Source organism: Engystomops pustulosus, chromosome 3, assembly GCF_040894005.1.
Source record: "Engystomops pustulosus chromosome 3, aEngPut4.maternal, whole genome shotgun sequence".
In the NCBI taxonomy this organism is placed as follows: domain Eukaryota; kingdom Metazoa; phylum Chordata; class Amphibia; order Anura; family Leptodactylidae; genus Engystomops; species Engystomops pustulosus.
In genome coordinates, this window is record NC_092413.1 from 81,397,946 (window position 1) to 81,417,728 (window position 19,783).

Below are 19,783 nucleotides of genomic sequence, written 5' to 3' on the forward strand. Positions count from 1 at the left end.
GGTGCATGGCTCATTATAACACACAGCTATAATTCTTCGCTATGACAGGGGTAGGGAACCTACGGCTCGGGAGCCAGATGTGGCTCTTTGGATGGCTGTAGATGGCTCTCGGACAAATCATTAATTAAGAGCGATTAGCACTGTGTGCAACACTAATCACTGGTTGTAGGCAGGGATGATACCACTGCTTGCTTCCATTGTGGGACCAAGGTGCCATCGCTGCACTGTTGTTTAGGGTAGAGCAGCATCCACTCCTCTCTATGACCCAGGCGCCGTTGCCTAAGCAACATTGGCAGCGGGGCCAAGGTCATAGAGAAAAGCACGGGTATGATGAGAAGCCTCTGAAGGGAGAGCAAGTAGGTGAGTATTCCCCTTTTTTTTTTTTGCTGTGACTACCTATCTACTGGGGGCATGTGCTGTCACTAACTATCTACTGGGGGCATTTATGTGTTGGTACTAACTATGTACTGGGAGGAATGTGTTGTGACTACTTATCTACTGAGGCCTGGGGCATTTGATGGGGCTACCTATTTAATGGAGGGCATGTGCTATGGCTACCTATCTACTGGGGGGAGCATGTGCTGTGGCTACCTATTTACTAGCAGGCATGCGCTGGTGCTACCTATCTACCGGGGGGAATGTGCTGTGGTTACCAATATACTGAGGGGCATGTGCTGTGGCTACCTATCTACTTAGGGGCATGTGCTTGGGCTACCTATCTACTGGGGGCATGTGCTGGGGCTACCTATTTACTGGGGGCCATGTTATGTGGCTAACTACTTACTGGGGGGCATGTGCTGGGGCTACCTATCTATTAGAGGAGAAGTGCAGTGACTACTTATCTACTGGGGGCCATGTGCATATTGTATGGTTCTCACAGATTTAAATTTTAAAATATGTGGTGTTCATGGCTCTCTCAGCCAAAAAGGTTCCCAACCCCTGCTCTATGATATAATAAGCCATGCACCTGTGTGACAAAGTAAACTATGAAGCTACGTATGGAATGTCAGCAAGCAGAGATCTAGAAAACTTAACCCTTCAACCATACAAATAAAAACATTTATTTACAGAAAATGGACAACTTTTAAATTCACCTGTAAAGGTCAGAGTGAATTTTAGGAATACGGTAAACCCTTGAAATTAGATGACCTATGCAGAAAGCTTTCCACTATAGTCAACATTTTGTCATGTGCATATGTACTTTTTGTGCTAAATGGCGATCTTTGAATTATATAATCTGGCATCATGAAAGATTCTGACCATACAGTATTGTCTATATAATTTAAGAGTTCCACAAAATTGTGTATAATTTTATCTATTGTAAATTGCTGGTTATAAGGACAAGTGACTCAGTATGGTTGCTTGAAACATTCAATCTGCTACGTCTGTAAATTATATTTTTGTTCAACTATCCAGTGTGTGTTTATTACACATCTACAGCTTATTTCCAACTAACTGTGACATTGCGAGGAAACAACTCAAATTACTTTTTAGGATCAAAAAACATAGCTGACATTATTTTATTTTTAAGGCATTCACAGAGTGCGATAATTAATGGGTTACATTACAGATATAATAATACAAAATATTTTATGGTTTTACTGATCTTAATAAAGTTAATTTTATTCCTTTTCATTATCTAAAATAATCATATCTTTTCATATGTATAAAACTAATTTTTGCATAGTGTTTTGACCTTCAGCTTAATTCTGGTAGGACCTGGCAAAGGGTTAAAGGGGAATTCCCATCTGGACATATACATTTCATTAAATTCATCTGTCATATACATATATTTCTTCAATTGTATGTTACTTAATATATACCTGATTGGATATAATTTTTATAATGTAGCCATTTTGTCCCTACTACTAAATATCTGTCCTTGGATACAGCCACCATCACACTATGGCAGCAGTAGCCACCAGTAGAATAAAAAGACTGTAATAGACCTTGGTGCAAACTTTAATTTGGGTCCTGTGGTAATTGTACAAGAATATGGCCATATGTTATTGTGTGTAGTTCACTTTACTAAATTCCTATATTAATTTACAAATTCTAATACTATACCCTAGGGGGGTGGCACGGAATTCAAAGGAATTAGTCAAGGGTCTGCTTATAGCAGCAGTGTAGCATTTCACACATTCAAGACAAAGTACATCATCCTCATAGGATCAAAGGAAGGTCCATTAGTGTGTGAAGGGGGGGGATTTTGCTCAGACTGTTCCTAACAAAAGTAGACCAAAGAAGTCAGGATTCAAACAAGGGAAAATTATATATTATATCATAATAATGTGCACATAATCAGTAGTTATATTGTCCGACATCCATTGTGAATTTCCGTAGTTTATATTGACGGCAACCCCGCTAATTTACATAACAACCCTGATTTTATCTGAAACACCCACAAGTTTGGTATGGGGTGATATAGGATCGGGTACCCAGTTGATTAAAAGCAGCATTGCAACAATTTGCTGTGGCGTGAGGCCACAGGCTAGGACACTGGTGGTGAACCTATGGCACGGGTGCCAGAGGTGGCACTCAGAGCCCTTTCTGTGGGCAACCAGGCCATTGCCCCAGGACAGAGTTCACCAAACACTGAATCTTCCTGCAGTCCCAGGCAACTTAAGCGATGCTGTTCTCAGCGCTGTTTTAAAGCAACACTTTATTAGCTGTTTGGAACTGTGGGGAAAGTAAGAAGGTGTTGATAGAAGTGCATTATCTTTGGAGGTCCCCCTTCTAGAACCTGTACAGAGAGACCCTGGAGGGAGGATACAATGATTTGCCCTCCTTTTGTCAACTGTATTGATGGCCTCAGGCGGCCGATACAGTTGAAAGATGTGGAAGAACAGGTAGCAATAAGTTACTGTATAAAATGCAATGTTGGCACTTCACGGTAAATAAGTAAATTTTCTAAAAAGTTTGCCATCACTGGGCTAGGAGGTGGGAGAAAATGTTCAATCTTTAGGGCTTCCTTAAAAACGGGACAGGCTGACTTCTAACTCAGCAGTAAAGGTTATTTGTATTTTTGTATATATATTCCTTTGTATATACAATTCCTATATTCCTCAGTTTTTCTATTTTCTAGCTGACAATTGTATTTTTCTTTACTGCACTGCACATCTGTGTATTAAATCTTGAAAACTTAATACGTCTTTACTTGTAGCCTTAAAAGAACTTCAGTTCCTAAAGGGATAATGCTACTGGTATTATTGTTGATTAATCTTATAGCTATTTTGGTCACTGTTTTTTTGGATTCTAAATTGTTGAGGAATTTATGTAGACAGGGCTCTACAGACACAGCTGTGGTGCAAACACATGATAAACGCATGTCATCTCCAAAGACACAATAATATATCTGGGTCACTAACTTCTCCTGGCAGAATTTTCCATCCAGGTGTTGTAAGCTCTTCACTGCACCCTTAAAAATATCTCAGTTATATTAATACCTCAGTTATTACTAAATACTACACTGTGACCCTTCAATATATCATAATATATATTATTTCCCATTATAAAGTACCCCCAGCGGCACAAATATATATTTAACCCACAAAAAAAAATTATAAGTATAACCCATTCATTAATATATAATTAATAGCCACACCCTTTTATTCATAAAAATATAACAGCACCCCATAATTAATAATAGCAGCGTCCAACATTAATATATAATAGTTACTCAACCATTGATATATATATATATTTAATATATAATTAATATATATGTTTATTTATATATAATGAATAACATATATTTATTAATATAATTACTATATAATTAATAGTTGCTCCCATTCATTCATATATTTTTAATAGTTGCTCCTCCTCATCAGTATATATTTGGATGGATTTGGGTGGATATATATATATATATATATATATATATATATATATATATATATATATATTTATTTATTTTTTTTTTTTTTTAAATAGCTACTCACCCTCATTAGAAAGCAGTGCTGCTGACACAGACCAAATACACAAATAATAAGCAAAACAAAAGTAGCAGCATGGAAGAGTGGCTGTTTAAGGCCTGTTAACACAACCGTATATGGCATCCAAATGGTAGCTCTATGGACTGCAGCTAGCTAGCAAACATGACATGCTGTATCTTTTGCTGTAAGAACAGCCTGGCAGCATGGCTCCCTAAGGAGAGGGGAGAGGTGAGCAGCTAACTCTCCAGCCGAACGTATGCTACACCTGGGTCCCGTTCAGGACCATTGGGGGACGTATATATATGGCCGCCATATATACATCCCCGGTAGGCTGAGTTTAGGAGTACAGTGGGCAGTCCCACACATACATGGAAGGATATGTTGAACCAGGAAAAAACACAGAACACAATTAGGAAAGCGAGGTGGTTTGGCACAAGAGACACCTGAAACAATTTGATCCCATTGCTATAAACACTCACCGATTACACAGCCTAATTCTACAATAGAGGGCCATAAGTAATCACTTTCACCAGGTGTGTTGTTTGACAACAAAATTCCATGATTCCTTAATCCGGAAAACAAGCAATTTTTACATCCAAATATTGCCAAAAACAAAGGACTAAGTGCCCATCCAGGCAATATGTGTTTAGTAGTATCCTAATGTACTATCTTTTTTGTACTTTTCGTTGTTATCTACTGCTTTTTCTTGTAATATCCATTCTGTAATGTACTGTTTACCTTTCTGTAAGATATGACTAGCCTAGAATGTGAGATACAAATAATTTGCCATTGAGATAAAGTTTAATTCTATTCTATTTAAAGAGAAACTGTCACCACCCTGACATCCCCAAAACCCACAAACAGTAATATCTTCTGTAATATGTATGTCCCCTGGAGGTCTTTTTAGCCTATTTCTAGGTTGCAGCATTGTTCTTTTGTACTATCCAGTCAGGTAGCCACACCTCCTGCAGGCAGGTAACCCCACCTCCTGCAGTCAGTTAACCCCGCCTCGTGCAGTCAGGTAACCCCCACCTCCTGCAGTCAAATTTCCTGCCTACTTCATGCATCTGGCATCCCATTCCTGCCTCATAGATCTCCAGATCATCTGTCATCTGTGACGCCTGAGTTGGCAGAGCAAACCGACTGCAGGAGGTGCAAAAGAATAAAAGAGGATTAGTTACAAAATTATGCAAGGACAATACTAAAAGTAATATGAAAATATAATTTATTTATCAAATCTTTAATTAAACTTTACAGAGTAAGGTAGGTTAAAGGTGAATGCACTCCATAGAGAAGACACAAAATACAATCCAGTGGCTACAAAGGGAAACGGCTAGTAATGATAAATAGATAAATGATCGCCACTGTTAAGTTTGATTTATCAAAGTAAAAAAATCAACTGTCTTAATCCTTGTGTATACCTCCCAACTGTCCTGGATACAGCGGGACAGTCCCGGTTTTTGGGCTCTGTCCTGCCGTCACATTGGGAGAAATGTGACAGGACATCAATTCTATTTTTTTACATTATATTTTTTATATATATTTTACATAATGTTATATTTTTTTAATCATATAAGATAAACTACTTGTCAGTGTTAAAGCTTGGGTCTTTAAAGATGCGATAATATAAGATATTGTTATTTTATTTACAATTAACAGGCTGATAAACATTTACTGTAGATAGACCTGGGGGCCTTAAAGGACATCTACCACCAGGATGAAGGATTGTAAACCGAGAACATTGACATACTGGTGTGTGCCTCCTATGGCATGATCTGCTCTACTTATGACCTGGTTAAAAAAGGCTTTTAGAATTATGCAAATTAGCCCATGGGCTCCATAGGTGTTATTAGAGCCTGGAGCCCCTAAGGCTAATTTGCATAATTTTTAAAGCCTTTTTTCTTAAGAATTAGGGCATAGAAAGCTTAAATAGTGGATCCTGCCAGAGGAGGCACAGACCAGTATGTCAGTTTACAATCCTTCATTCTAGTGCTAGATTTCCTTTAATTTATGACCTGGCTTATATGACAGAATATGCATGCTGTGGTGCGCTTTGCCAACGCCTGAATGAGGGAACCCCTAAGTCTGAACCATTAAGATGCCATCTTAATGCCTAATCACTGGATCATGCTCCTCACTCAACTCGATATCCACTGCTGGGTCTGTCATTGTAGCTGGTGGGTAGAAAAGCCCCCTTCTCTGCAATTGTGGTGGGCGTCAGCATTGCCATTTCTGGTCTTTGCCGAGTTGTGAAAAAACAGTGAGGTGGTAGCAAGTGGGTAAGAAAATAGAAGACAAACATTTTGTTATAGAAAAATTCTGTAATGTAATACTTCTTACCATTATGTGCCTACATGAGAGAGGATATATTTTTCTCACTGTAAAGTTGTTTTATTCCTTACCTCTTTCCTGCATATGTCCACATGTTTGTCACCATTTGAATAGCCATTCAAGACACTGGGGCAGATTAATCAAGCAGTCTGAAAGTCAGAATATTTCCAGTTGCCCATGGCAACCAATCACAGCTCAGCTTTCATTTCACCAGTGTTCATGAATATTTTAAAGGGGAGCTGTGATTGGTTGCCATGGGCAACTGGAAATATTCTGACTTTCAGACTGCTTGATAAATCTGCCCCTATATTGTTTATTCATATTGTGTTACCAAGTGATATGCTATATGTGCCTTTGTGCAGCCGCCAAGAAGTTACTGCTAAAAGCCCAGAATTGCTGCTTTTCAAGTGTTTTGTTAGCAAGTTGTAATTTTGAACTTTTATTTATTTATTTTGTTTCTTTTTGTTAAAAGTAAATTCCTACCTCTTGTTGTCTTGGGTATACATTTTATAAAGGAACATGAATATTAAAGATAATGGTTTGATATTATATAGTTTACTTGTTACAGAAATCTAATGGCTCAACTGTATAGGAAATTATATCAATCCATAACAAAAAGTTGACCTTTCAAATGTCAGACACAGAACTTTTCATAACACAACATCCTTCATCTATGGTTAAGAAAAAACACATTTTTATTCTTAATCTGTATATCATGTAAATACATTTTTGTAAAACCACAAAATGTTTCTCTTTTAGTATTGTTTCACAGTACCTTTGATGGAAAGATTAAAATCTTTAAGCAGATGCATTGGTACATCCTTCATATTCTCTTACATCTTGCATTATGTACTGATTTATGATTACACTGTGGCCTTATTATTTAGGGGCAATAATATTATTTAAATGAAATCTAACACTAGGATGAAGGATTGTAAACCAAGCACACTGACATACTGGTGTGTGCCCCCTCTGGCAGGATCTGCTCATCTTTAAGCTTCTTATGCCCCTGTTTTTAAGAAAAAATGTATTTAAATATTATGCAAAGGAGCCTGAGGGGCTGCAGGCTCCATTACCACCTATGAATCCTGGAGCCTCCCAGATTCTATTTGCATAATTTTAAAAGCATTTTTTTTGTAAAAACCAGGGCATTAGAACCTTAAAGAAGAGAAGATCCTACCAGAGGGGGCACACACCAGTATGTCAGTGTGCTTGGTTTACAATCCTTGATCCTGGTGGTAGATGTCCTTTAAGTAATCCAGATGTAATTTACAATGAGAAGCCTTGTAATAGTTCCTTGAAATGTATACTAGGTCCACAGTGTATGAATATACAGTCAATTAATCTGTGATTCTGTGGGGATTATTTACCTATTAGATTGCCCTTGTGGGCTCCAATATGTTTGTAGGTAATCATGTGGTATAAAAGTATCATAAGAGTTGCATATTTTGGCAAAAAGCCCTTGGATCATGGATCTATTTTTATGCATCTTCATCAAATTGGTTATATATATAATTCCAGAATTCATTGGAGCCCACATTTGTGCACCAACTTTTTTTTGGTACAAATTTTATATAGTGAGTGTGACATATTTCTGTCATAAAAGAATGTACAGAGTCTGTCGGAAAACTAGCACAAGGGTTTTCGTAAATGTACGCCTATATGTTGATATTTTGCTGTGTAGACTGGAGCCGTAGAATTAATTTTGGAGTAGATTTATCAGAAGTGTCTGAGAGCAGAACTGTTCTAGTTCCCCATAGCAACCAATTAGAGCTCAGCTGTCATTTCCTCACAGCTGTTCATAAAATTAAAGCTGAACTGTGATTGGTTTCCATTGGCAACTAGTTTAATCTCAGACACTTCTGATAAATCACCCCTAATTGTTATAATATATACACATTTTATAGGACAGGTTATCTGACTCAAAGAGAGGGGGTTTACACCTCCACACCTTATAGATTAACATATATTTAAATATCTAGAACTGTGAAATCCCTCCTTCCACTCTCTGTCACCCCCTTTTCTCCCCCTATTAGATCTGAATTATTTGATATAATTTACAGTACATTTTTGCACCTTACTCTTATAAGCCAACATAATTTGTAGTTTACACATTCTTAAAGGGAACATGTCACCACACTAACCCCTCCAAGCATAAAAGCAGTACCTTCTTTTGTAATATGTACATCCCCTGGAGGTCTCTTTAGCATATTTCTAGGTGACCTCCTGCAGGGCTTGGCAACTGTGCCTCCTTCAGTTAGGGGCAGGTTAAGACTGCCATGGGCCCTGGCCTGTATGACTATTATAACCTCTACAAGTCTGGAAACACTGCCTACATATGGTACTAGAATCAAGCTTCTTGGGGAATGGAGGACACATCCTTTCTGCCTGCTTTCAATCAGCGGTTTCAGGACCCTTGGAGGAGAGCAGTGTGTATGGAGAACAGTAACAGATGTACAAGGATTTCACGGGTGGAGGCCATTCTCAGTCTCAAATTTTATGGGTGGTTTGGATGGTCATGGGCCCCCTAGAAAGCTTGTGCCCAGGGATACTGCTAAAACCTTCTATATTATAATCCACTAATGGTCATGGTCAAAGGGAATCTTAAGATTTACTATAAAATGTCATTGTACGGCTACATTCACACAAATGTATGGGGGATGTATAAACGGCGTATATACATCCCCCATACACTTCTATGGGCTCAAGGAGCCGTACAGGAGCGGTACAATAGCCCGTAGAAAGATATGACATGTCCTATCTTTCTACGTAATACAGCGCCGTGCGCTGTATATGCCTATGGAGAGGGGCAGGGGTGAGCTGCGCTTATCCCCTGCTCCTCTCTCCTTTCTACGGTACGGCGGGCATACATCTTGTGAATGTAGCCTAAGTCTGAAGTTCCCCTCTGGTCACCAACCATCACAGAAAAATCTGGTCCACATGTTAGATGTTTGTCTCAATGAAGGTTTCTACAGATGAACTTCACAGTTCTGCACATGTTCTTACTGTACAAAGTCAATAGTGTAAATAAGATACATTTGTGAATATCGAATTTCCATCATAATTCTGAGCTACATACAAAGCTACAATGTTCTGTCGTGTAGATGATTTATATACCATATATCTTGTTTATTTATTGTTTGTTGATGTGTTTTTGGGAGGATGGGGTTCATAAAATGGCTGAATAGTTTCATGTAGCCTTTCTGTATTAACAGGCAAAAGCAAGACTTGTGTCAGGTGTTGGCTTCAGTTTAATATTTCAGTTTCTAATCTAAGAAAATGGTTTGTTTGTATTGTCATTTACTTGGCCAGATGTCTGCTATAGGTTCTACAGTGACACTACTTTTGTTTTCAGTGTATTTATGTGAAGCAATGTAGTTTACAGTTATGGTTTGGTTCACACAATGGGGGCTTAGAGTATAACTACTTGTGTATATACAGACTTATTGTTCCTTAGAAGAGTGGTCAGTCTCCTACAATGAGATTGAACACGCTTAAACTTAAAAATGGCTTCATATAAAAGCAAAATGACTATATATGGTATATAATACATAATAAACATTTGGATAATTTGCCCAATAATAGGTTTTAATTGTGGCATACGAGACTAATATGTAAATGTAAAGTCTATTAAATAATTTTAATTAACAAAACACTTAATTGGATACTTTTGAACTTATTCGTTTAAAGCGCGACTTCCCATATCTGCTATGGGATTGAAAGTTTGAAATACTATGTATTAATTCTGTTTTTAAGATTTACTTTGTTATGAAACCGCATGCTTCCTTATAATAATATATATTTAATACCATTTTATTTTTATACAAAGAACTGGTTACGTATTCCCATATTTTACTGGTTATAAAGGTAGTGTTACTTTTTAGGAATTATCGGTTTGGTAAGGTGGCGGAGAAAGTGAAGAATTTTATTACTGAGAGGTTTCTAAATGTGTCATTTTCCCCTGATACTGTCACAGATTATATACCTGTGGGTATAGTGATTTGCACAAGAAAAATCCCTAAAACTGAAGGTTCTTGTGTTGTGTCACAGTTTAAGCATCAAAGACTTATATAGCTACTAACCTGCATGATGAGGTTTCCTTGCTTAGCTTGTGTTGCAAATATCACATTTCTAGCGTAGAATAGAATGTAGACTAATTTGGATCCCGAAGACTAAAAAAAAAACATTTCGCAACATTCTTTTTCGGGGAAAAAATGCAAAGAAAACATTAAGTTATAAATAGATTTTGGTTCAGCCACACTTGGAAAGTAATAAAGGGATTGCACAGTATACAAGATTTTTTTTCTTAAAGGCCAATATTATTTAAAAAAAAAAATAACAGGGTTCCACCAGTCTTTTGCTTTACTGCAATTGATCACATTTTAACTACCCACGTGTTTGCTATTGCCAGTCACTGATCTCCGCAGTTGTGTGGGTTGTCACAATGTGACCATCAGGAACGCTCATAGTGTTACAGGTAAGTCTAAGTAGGTTGAACAGGCATTAGAAGGATGATAAACACACATTTTCTTCTTGTAAATTCATATAAAAATGTATTAATTTCTTGAAGGTGCATACCACAAGATCATTCTTGCATACCATTTTGGTGAACAATCATATAAATTCTCTGTTGCATATAAACAAAAATCCATGAAAGAGACCAAAGCCTTTAACATTGAAGACCCAGTATTGGCATGTCTCATGCTTGCTCGCCCCAGTCCTGAACTATTGTACATGCATGGTTTACCCTCCTGAAGAGTTGGACTTTTTTTTCTCATGGACGTTTGTTTATATATAACAGAGATTTTATATGACTTTTCACCAAAATGGTATGTACGGTAAGAAAGGTCATGTGTTACGCTTGTTCAAGAAATGAATTCAGAGATTTATGTGAATTAGAGTATATGTACACTCAGGTTTCTCTTCAAAATGAATTGGAGTCTATGGGGACTTGTAACTAGTGCTTATTATGGAAGATACAAAGAAAATAGTCGTCATAGTTTTTTCATTCTTATACAGGTATTGAGCAAAAAGCCGTTTGTGGTCTTTTCTATTATTTTGCTGCATTCCCTGCCTTTAGACAAAGAAAGAAAAGACAAAGATAATCTTCTAGCCGTTGAGTTAGGAAGTTTGTAGGCCTCAAGTTTGTATTACCTATGTCTAAGACATAGTTCCTAATCTGAAATAGTGCAGATAGCATTATTGTTTTGGTACCATGTTGAATAATAATTATAATGTTTTTTAGTGCAATCTCAACATACATTGTCATCAATACAGCCTTTTATTTAGCCATTTAAGTTGTTATGAATATAGATCACTGCTTATCTTATATGTTTTACCAGCTAATTCTGTATTTGTAAATTCAAACTTTTACACATCAAATATATATTATAATAATCATTATTATTTTTCGGTACACAGAGAAAAAATGCATAAATACAAAAATTACCAGGTTATCAAACAATAAAAGTGTTTACAGTTGGTTACGTTGCTTTTTATATGTAGGTTATATTTAAAAAAAGAGAACTACCCACCTCATGTACTATTGTTTCTGAAAACCAAAGTATTTGTTGAAACACAGTATCAGCGTGATGTTTGGTTTCAGTATTAATATCATACCGCAAGTTTGAGGTGTCATTTAGTGTCAAATGCACTGCAAACAGATCGAAATATGCTGTTTGTTTGTCTTTTCTATGTAGGTAGCTGGCATTATAAAATTAGTGTTCCAGCAGCCGTCTTTCACTTTGTTACTTCAATGAATTTAACTGTGAAGATGAAGCACACTATATTATTATTATTAGTGTGTAGAGTAAAATAATAATACTAGTTTTATTATAACTGTAATGTGGTGTCTGCTGTATCCTCACACAGAAAGTGGATTATTAGGACTTTGCATACTGAACATGCATGTCCTTATGGACTGAAGAATCGTTCAGGGAAGTAGCATAAAAAAAATCCTGCCTTTGTAAATTAGTATTTTTGTCAGCACTATAATACCTCTCTGTAGTGAATTTTTTTTTTGACAGTCCTGTATAATTCTCTACTTGTAGACTGTAATAAACTACAGCATTGACAAATGTAATATATGTAGAGCATTTCTGTCATCACTCTTGCTTTATTTGAGATTTGTAGTCTTAAGTTGTTTATTCTGTTTCATTTGGTCTCGTGTCTAAAGACATCTTCTGGGAAATTTTTATTTGCTTCACCATACACAAAAAAATGATTACTAATACATAACACTGGCCAATTTTACATATATTATTTTCCCATTATATGTACTTATATATCCTGACACTGGACCCTTACATTTTTGCTGTGCTATTATCAGGATGCATAGATAAGACCCAGTGACACTTAGTAGAGATATAGTCTGTTCTGGAGTCAGTAAATAAGTTTTCTGTGGCTTTTGGGTAGATGTATTTTTGAAAGCTTGTTTTTAGGCCCACAGATTGGACATGTAGCTGATAAGGACCAGGGCTGCATTATTAGAATAAAAAAATACATGATAGATATTTTATTTCTGTTTTCTTGCTCCAGTTATGGTTGGGTGTGTTCAGTAGGACGGAAGGGTTGTTTTTATATGTCGTACGCTGAACTTTAACAATAACAAGTGAAGACTATCTGTGTATTTTCTATTTATTCTTCTGTGGTGTGGAAGTGATATGTGGGCAGCGATAACCATAAGTGACTACACTATCCCAGAGCTCAGATAGAGGATACAAATGTCATTTTCAGATGGAAACTTTTCACAGTGAGATATTAGAAAATGGTAAATTAGTAGAAGGGGTATAGTTATTAACTAAGCATAAAATATAGAAAAATGTGTACAAATATCTGTATGTGGTGTCTGGATCATGGTGAGTGCCTTGCATAGATTCCAGGAATACTTTACTACATGGAAATTAAAAGACTATATATCATACACAGATCTGGATTGAATTTAGATAGATCTGGCCATAAATTAGTGATCATGAGGGCATACAACATATCTTATTGTGTCGCCTATCATCAATGCCTCTCATGAAAACTACAGTAAGCTTTTGACAACTTGTAAACAAGATAGATGGATAGAAACAGAAAAATCCAAGGCAACACTTGTAAATAGAATTATTATTAAGGGGGTGCAGGTCCCACAGGTCCAGGCATGGTTTACAAACTATATATCCAGAAAGGCACGCAACATTCCGTTTTTCTGTGGCAATTAAATGTCAGATATATCCAAGCATGCCAAATGCAGTGTGAGACTTGTCCAGATTGTAAGTGTAGCAGTAATGTATATGATTATGTCCCATGGTGGTAGGAAAATATGATCTTTGAGGCCTACTAGGTACATAAATGCTGTGTTCTTTGATGCACAGTATTTGCTGTAATGTGCATATTTCATACTTGTTCCATCTTAAAGGAATTGTTCACAAATGATAAAGAGGTCCACAATCAATATATTGTGAAGAACAGGCTTTATTAGATTAACTTTGTGATAATGGACAATACACGCTTAGGAAAAGAACATCAATGTGTTTCTGATGCTACATAGTTGTCCTAAGATTGAATTGTACATTACAACAATGTTACTCAAATGCATGCCTGTGAATTATTTTACCTTGTGGATTGAAGCCTGGGACCGAATGGTGATCTGTGCTTTATATTATTTGGATATTCACATATGGAATCCGCTGCATGTGACTGTACCCTGGGGGTATCTGTAGCAGAATTATTCCCAGGGGTAGGAAACCAGCAGTTTTATGAAGCATTTTTGTGGCTGGGATTTTATTGTTTCTTTTGTGCTCTGTTAGTTAAGATAATAAGTAGGTATACCTGCACTCCTATGGAAAATCATAGGTTATACATTGTGATTGCAAGAGGACAAACATACTGTAGCTCTGCTGGGTTCACTCCGCACTGCTGTATCATTATAATTAAAATTACTATGAGATTGTTTTTCTTATTTGTAATACTGGGATTTCTAATCAGAATATCCAGAATATTTAAATGTATAATGTATAGCTAGAATAAACAAAAGGTCTTCTGCCCTAAGGAGATAAACCTGTCTTTGACGTTCCATGAAATATGTAGTTCATTACTAGCAGTCCTAGCTGTTGTAGTTTTATAAATAGTAGTTTTGACTAGTGCTTTTTGCATGTACTTTAGTGATGTATATCGTATTGTATTTAGTATATGTGAATATACGTTAAAATGCACTCATTTTATATACAATTAACTCCTACACAAAAAGCTATACAATTAAGTAGTCTTTACATAATGTAGCTGGGAATAGTATTCAGAGCAGACATCTAGCATGGCTTCCTGTCCTATCATTACCTACTTTGTGTACATGTCTCGCTGGAAGGCACTGACATTTTCAGATTTAGGGTTGTCTTTGAAGCTAAATATTTATTCCTTTCTTCAAGTCAGACCAAGAAATATAGGATGGCGTCTTTGTTTTTGTACTAGTTTATCTTATCTGTGCTTTTCTAAATACATACAAATAGCTCAGACTGAAACTTGATGGCTTGATGGTGATAATAAAATAGCTGCAATGGGGAAATTTTTCTTCATTAAAAATGTTCTTTCACAACCCACTCAGTTTCGGTAGGAAAATTGTTTAACCTTTTCTAAAGTTAGTACTGTGAAAACAGCATATGTCTTTTGAAGTGGAAGATGATTTGCTTTAACTTGGATGTGCCATAAAATCATAACCATGAGTTGCAGGTTTTGCTTCTGTATGTTATTTTCTATAGTTTACTTTGTATATTGAGCCTTTACAATTAATTCACTTTCACAATCCGAATTACTATTGTGTTTCCTCTAATAACAACAAAGCCAGTGCACCACAGATACACCTGTCATATTATAAGTAGATGTTTCATAAGAGTGGAATACAATTACAGGCGGAAGAAAAACTATAATGATATGGACAGTAACATTGCTTATACAGCAACATTCATTGCACTGCAAATTGAAGATGAGATAAAAGTTATATATAATTAGTTATATATGTATATAATATACTGTGACCTGCTGTTGTGAAGAAGTGTAAAGGTGTATGTTTATTTTTGTGAATATATGCCTGCCCATCTCTGTCTATGTATGTAAGTATGTGCATGTTTGTTCATTTATGTGTATGCATATATGCATATATGGGTATGCAATTTTGACATGTGGTATGTAAATGTTATAAATGTATTATGTATCAAGTGTTCGGATGTGTACCTTTTAATATGGGATGTGTCCTTGTCTTTATATTTGTATGTAAGTATATACTGTACTTGTGTCAGATTATGACGTTACATGTCATTAGTTGGGTTTAAGTGAGTGTATTGGTTATTTCTGTATGCATTTTTTTCATTATACCTTAAAGTCCAAAGGGGTTAGATGTTTGACATTTTCTATTCTGATTTGCAGGGGAAGAATATGAAGCGTATTATAGTAACAAAAAAGTGTTACTGGTGAAAGTGTCAGATTTTAACCTATCTCATCCTCACACTGCGGAAAAAAATCTGCAGTGGAAATTTTTTTTGCTGGAGGTTTTAGCAGATTAACCCTTTCAGTTATTTCTATGACCCATCTGCATGGAACATGGTATTGTACTACAGAGAAATTGGTGAATGTTGTCACAAGCATCATAGTTCAGAGGCCCATATTTAACAGTACTGGTATAATACTAAAAGTAATGTGCTTTCCCAGCTTTATTCTGTATATTTTCATGCATCATTTGTTTGTAGCAGTGATGATTTAGTTTGTATTCTTTGGTAGAGATTAAACATACTAAATAGTGTAATTCATTAAAAAGATAATGTCAGTTTCACCATTAACTGTAAATATAATTTATTGCATTATCTTTTTATGTAAACCGATTAATCAGAACTGCATCTAACAAAGCTCTAATATTTCTTAGTTGTAACACAAGTGAAACCTTTCAAAAACTCTGCTTTATCACAAAGCAGTAAAATACAGACTGCTCTTTAGCGCTGGGCTGCAGGGGGTGCAGACTCATGTTACAATTATTATATATACCCAGTATGAAATGGTATTTTGTTTCTGTTTAATGAAAACAGACTCCAGCATATTTCCATTTTCCTTCTGATTTACAGCACTAAGTCTTTTACTAGCCTTTGGCTGATTCTCTGTCTGTGCTTCCTTGCCAATCCCTACTTTTATGACTTGCACATAAAGAGTCTGATCCTCGGTGTAATGAAATGTCAGCCCTTTCTCCTGTATTGTTAAACATTTGTCTAGTTATTCAAAGTGAGTGTGTCTTCTCATTTCTAAAGCCACTGTAGACGTGGATCAAAGATCTGGGGATACTGTGTGGGCAGTTTCCTATATCTGAATTTACTAGTCATAATGCAGATTACAAGCTCAACAACACCATTGTAGAAGCTGGTTACTTTTAGCAAAGCAGTACCACCTTGGTGCCTCCACTTCTGGCTTTGTCTCCTTCCTTTTTATGTTCTCTATATTATTTTGTATTGTTGACCTAAATATTATTAAAAATAAATTACAAAATAAAGAGCATAAGTTTTTTTTTCTCTGTGACATCTTCTTTAGAACATGCTGTGACTTTCCCAGCTCCCTCGAATTGTTCTTATTGGTCTTCACAGCTTGCTTCCTGTGTGAGGTTAGTTTGTTTACCGTACAGAAAGAGCTATTTTTGATAACATTTTTTGCCAATAAGTCATTTGAATCTATAGACCAGCATTTACTCTATTTCTCTCACTCTGAATCATTCCGAACCAGCAGAAAAATATGTTTACCCTTTCATTCGTTTGCAGCCGGCGCAGACTGACAAACAAGAGCTGCAGACTCATTTTATGACGGCTCAAATGATTCATTATCTGTAGGTTTATTAGAGCTCATTGCTTGTTGTTGCACCCCGCAGGGCACCTTTCTATCTCTGTCAGCTGCTGAAGTATCGGATATGCTAAAGGGATAGACATTTGAAAGTAGTAACATAGCAATTTAAAGGTATTAGTAATACCCTTTGATGCAATGTATGTGTTATCATGTGTAAATCATTCAGTTTAAAAACATACTGTGAGTAAAAACTATTTTTGTCACAATCATTTACAGTAAATACTTTTTCTGATCTCTGAATTAATAGAGATAGAGGATAATGTGAAACTCAGAATAAGAAAATCTGTTTTGGAGCTTCTTTATTGGATTTGCTGTATACCTACTCAGTTTTCAAATTATACCACCAATGACTTTATAATACCTTCATGGATTATTCGAACAAAACTGTCATTCAATATCCAAATCAAACTGATTTTTAGTGTCAAAAAATACCACCATGTAATGCCTAAATAATACCTCCTTAAATAATCAAGTAGGACATAACCCTGCTGTAGAGTACTGCTATTCAATAATACTAGCATAAAGTGCCCTAAAAACACTAACACACTTTTCCTTTATAATATTGCCTTGCACTGCCCAAATAAAACTGTAATAGGACTATAGAAGATGTAAAGGCTTTCCATAAACAGAAACTTAAACTCAACACTTAATATAATAGTATATATCCCAGAGATAGCAGTTTTAGGGCACACGATGCTGCTGTGTTGAGAACCCCTCACGTTTATAAATACACAAACATATCAAGGCTGAGAACTGGGGCCCATGCATCTTAAGAAGCTATACATACTTAATGCCCTACAGTGCTATGTATTTAGTTTACTACCAATGTTCGTGCTGCTAGACTTCCATTAATTATTAAGTGCTTAATATTAAAAACACTTTCTGTGTTAAAGACCTACTACTTCTGGTTTACTAATTTAAAATATTAAACTAATTATACCAGGGTGTATGCGACTTTACTCTGCTCTCTACACTCCTCTAAACATGTTCTAATGTCTCTAGGTAATCACTTTCATCTGCCATTTCCTGGACTGCACTGCAGACACTTCTAAGCAGTGGAAAGAGGTGACTGTGCAGCTGTAGATCAACAGCTGCACAGTTCTCTCTATTATTGAACAGTTCTGACTACTGGAATAGGAAGTGGAGTACTACTACTTCTACTAAACTGCGATTTTATATGTTTTCCCACCAAAAAATAATGGAGAGGCCTATCATTTTTATCATAGATACACTTCAGCTGTTAGAGACAGAAATTTCAGAATATCATTGTATGATTTTAAAATAATGAATTAGAATTTTATTGCATGAAATAAATATTTGATACAATCTGCTCAGTACGATGTAGTCTCCCTGTTCCCTTTGCAGAAATGCAATCCCAAAGTATGACGTTTATACACTCATACTGCATGGTTGGGAAGGTGTTCTTGCGGTTGTACTCTCCTTCTTCTTCCTCCAAACACGGCAAGTGGAGTTGATACCAAAAAATTATATTTTGGTCTCATCTGACCACATGACCTTCTCGCATACCTCCTATGGATCATCCAGGTTATTGAGCAACTTGAAAAGGGCCTGAACATGTGCTTGTGTTAGCAGGGGATTTTAATCCATGACAGAGTAATGGTAATCTTTGAGGCTTGCTTCATATCATAAATCAGGTCCTCATGTGTAGTTCTAAGCTTATCGCTGATCTTTCTCATAATCATCCTTAATCCACGAAGCAAGATCTGGCATGGAGACCCATACTGAGGAAAATTGACGTTCATCTTGTGTTTTCTAAAAATAATTGTTGCCTTCTCACCAAGCTACTTGCCTATTGTCATGTTGCACAACTACAGGTCTAAAATTTTGTCCCTAGTGTCCTTGGATAGCTCTTTGATATTGAGTATGGTGAAGAGGTCGGAGTGTGATTAAGCTTGTGGACAGGTGCCCTCTATATAATTAACAAGTTCAAACAGGTACAGTAAATAAAGGTAGTGAGTGCAACTTAGGAGGTGCTTGTTAAAGAGGAATAACAGGTCTAAGAGAGCCAGCATTTTTTTTATAAATACTCATTTCATACATGAAAATTAATTATTTTAAAATCATACAATGTGATTATTTTTAGTTCCTGTCTCTCACAGTTAAAGTGTACCTACAATGAAATTAGGGATCTCTCCATTCTTTGTAGGTCGGAAAACATGAAAAATCAACCTTGTATCAAATACTTATGTCTCCACTGTATATAAGATGCAAGACGCGGGCTGGGCATGCCATTAAATACAGAGATTAAAAACATATTCTATGTCTAGATATTATTCATTTTAATCAATCTTTATCAATCTTGTGTAACATGTACATTTATGTAAAAATAGGAAAGCACATATGAAGGCAGTGGTAGTTTGAGGAAGAAGAAGAATCTGTAAACCACCCCAACACGTTTTTTCATAAGAATGTACTATTAATCTAGTTATTTTTGCAATTATTAGTTTGAGGTAAGAATTCAAATCTTTATGTATATATATTAGCCACAATAAATCGGTAGTACAGTAAGAAGAGCAGAACCGGCACCTGAAATGAGTCAGACGTTCATCAGCTGATGTAATTCACTTGTCTTTTTCTCACTTGCACACTCCATACTTCTGTGTAGGAAATCCCCACAGCTCAGTGATGACCAAAGTTAC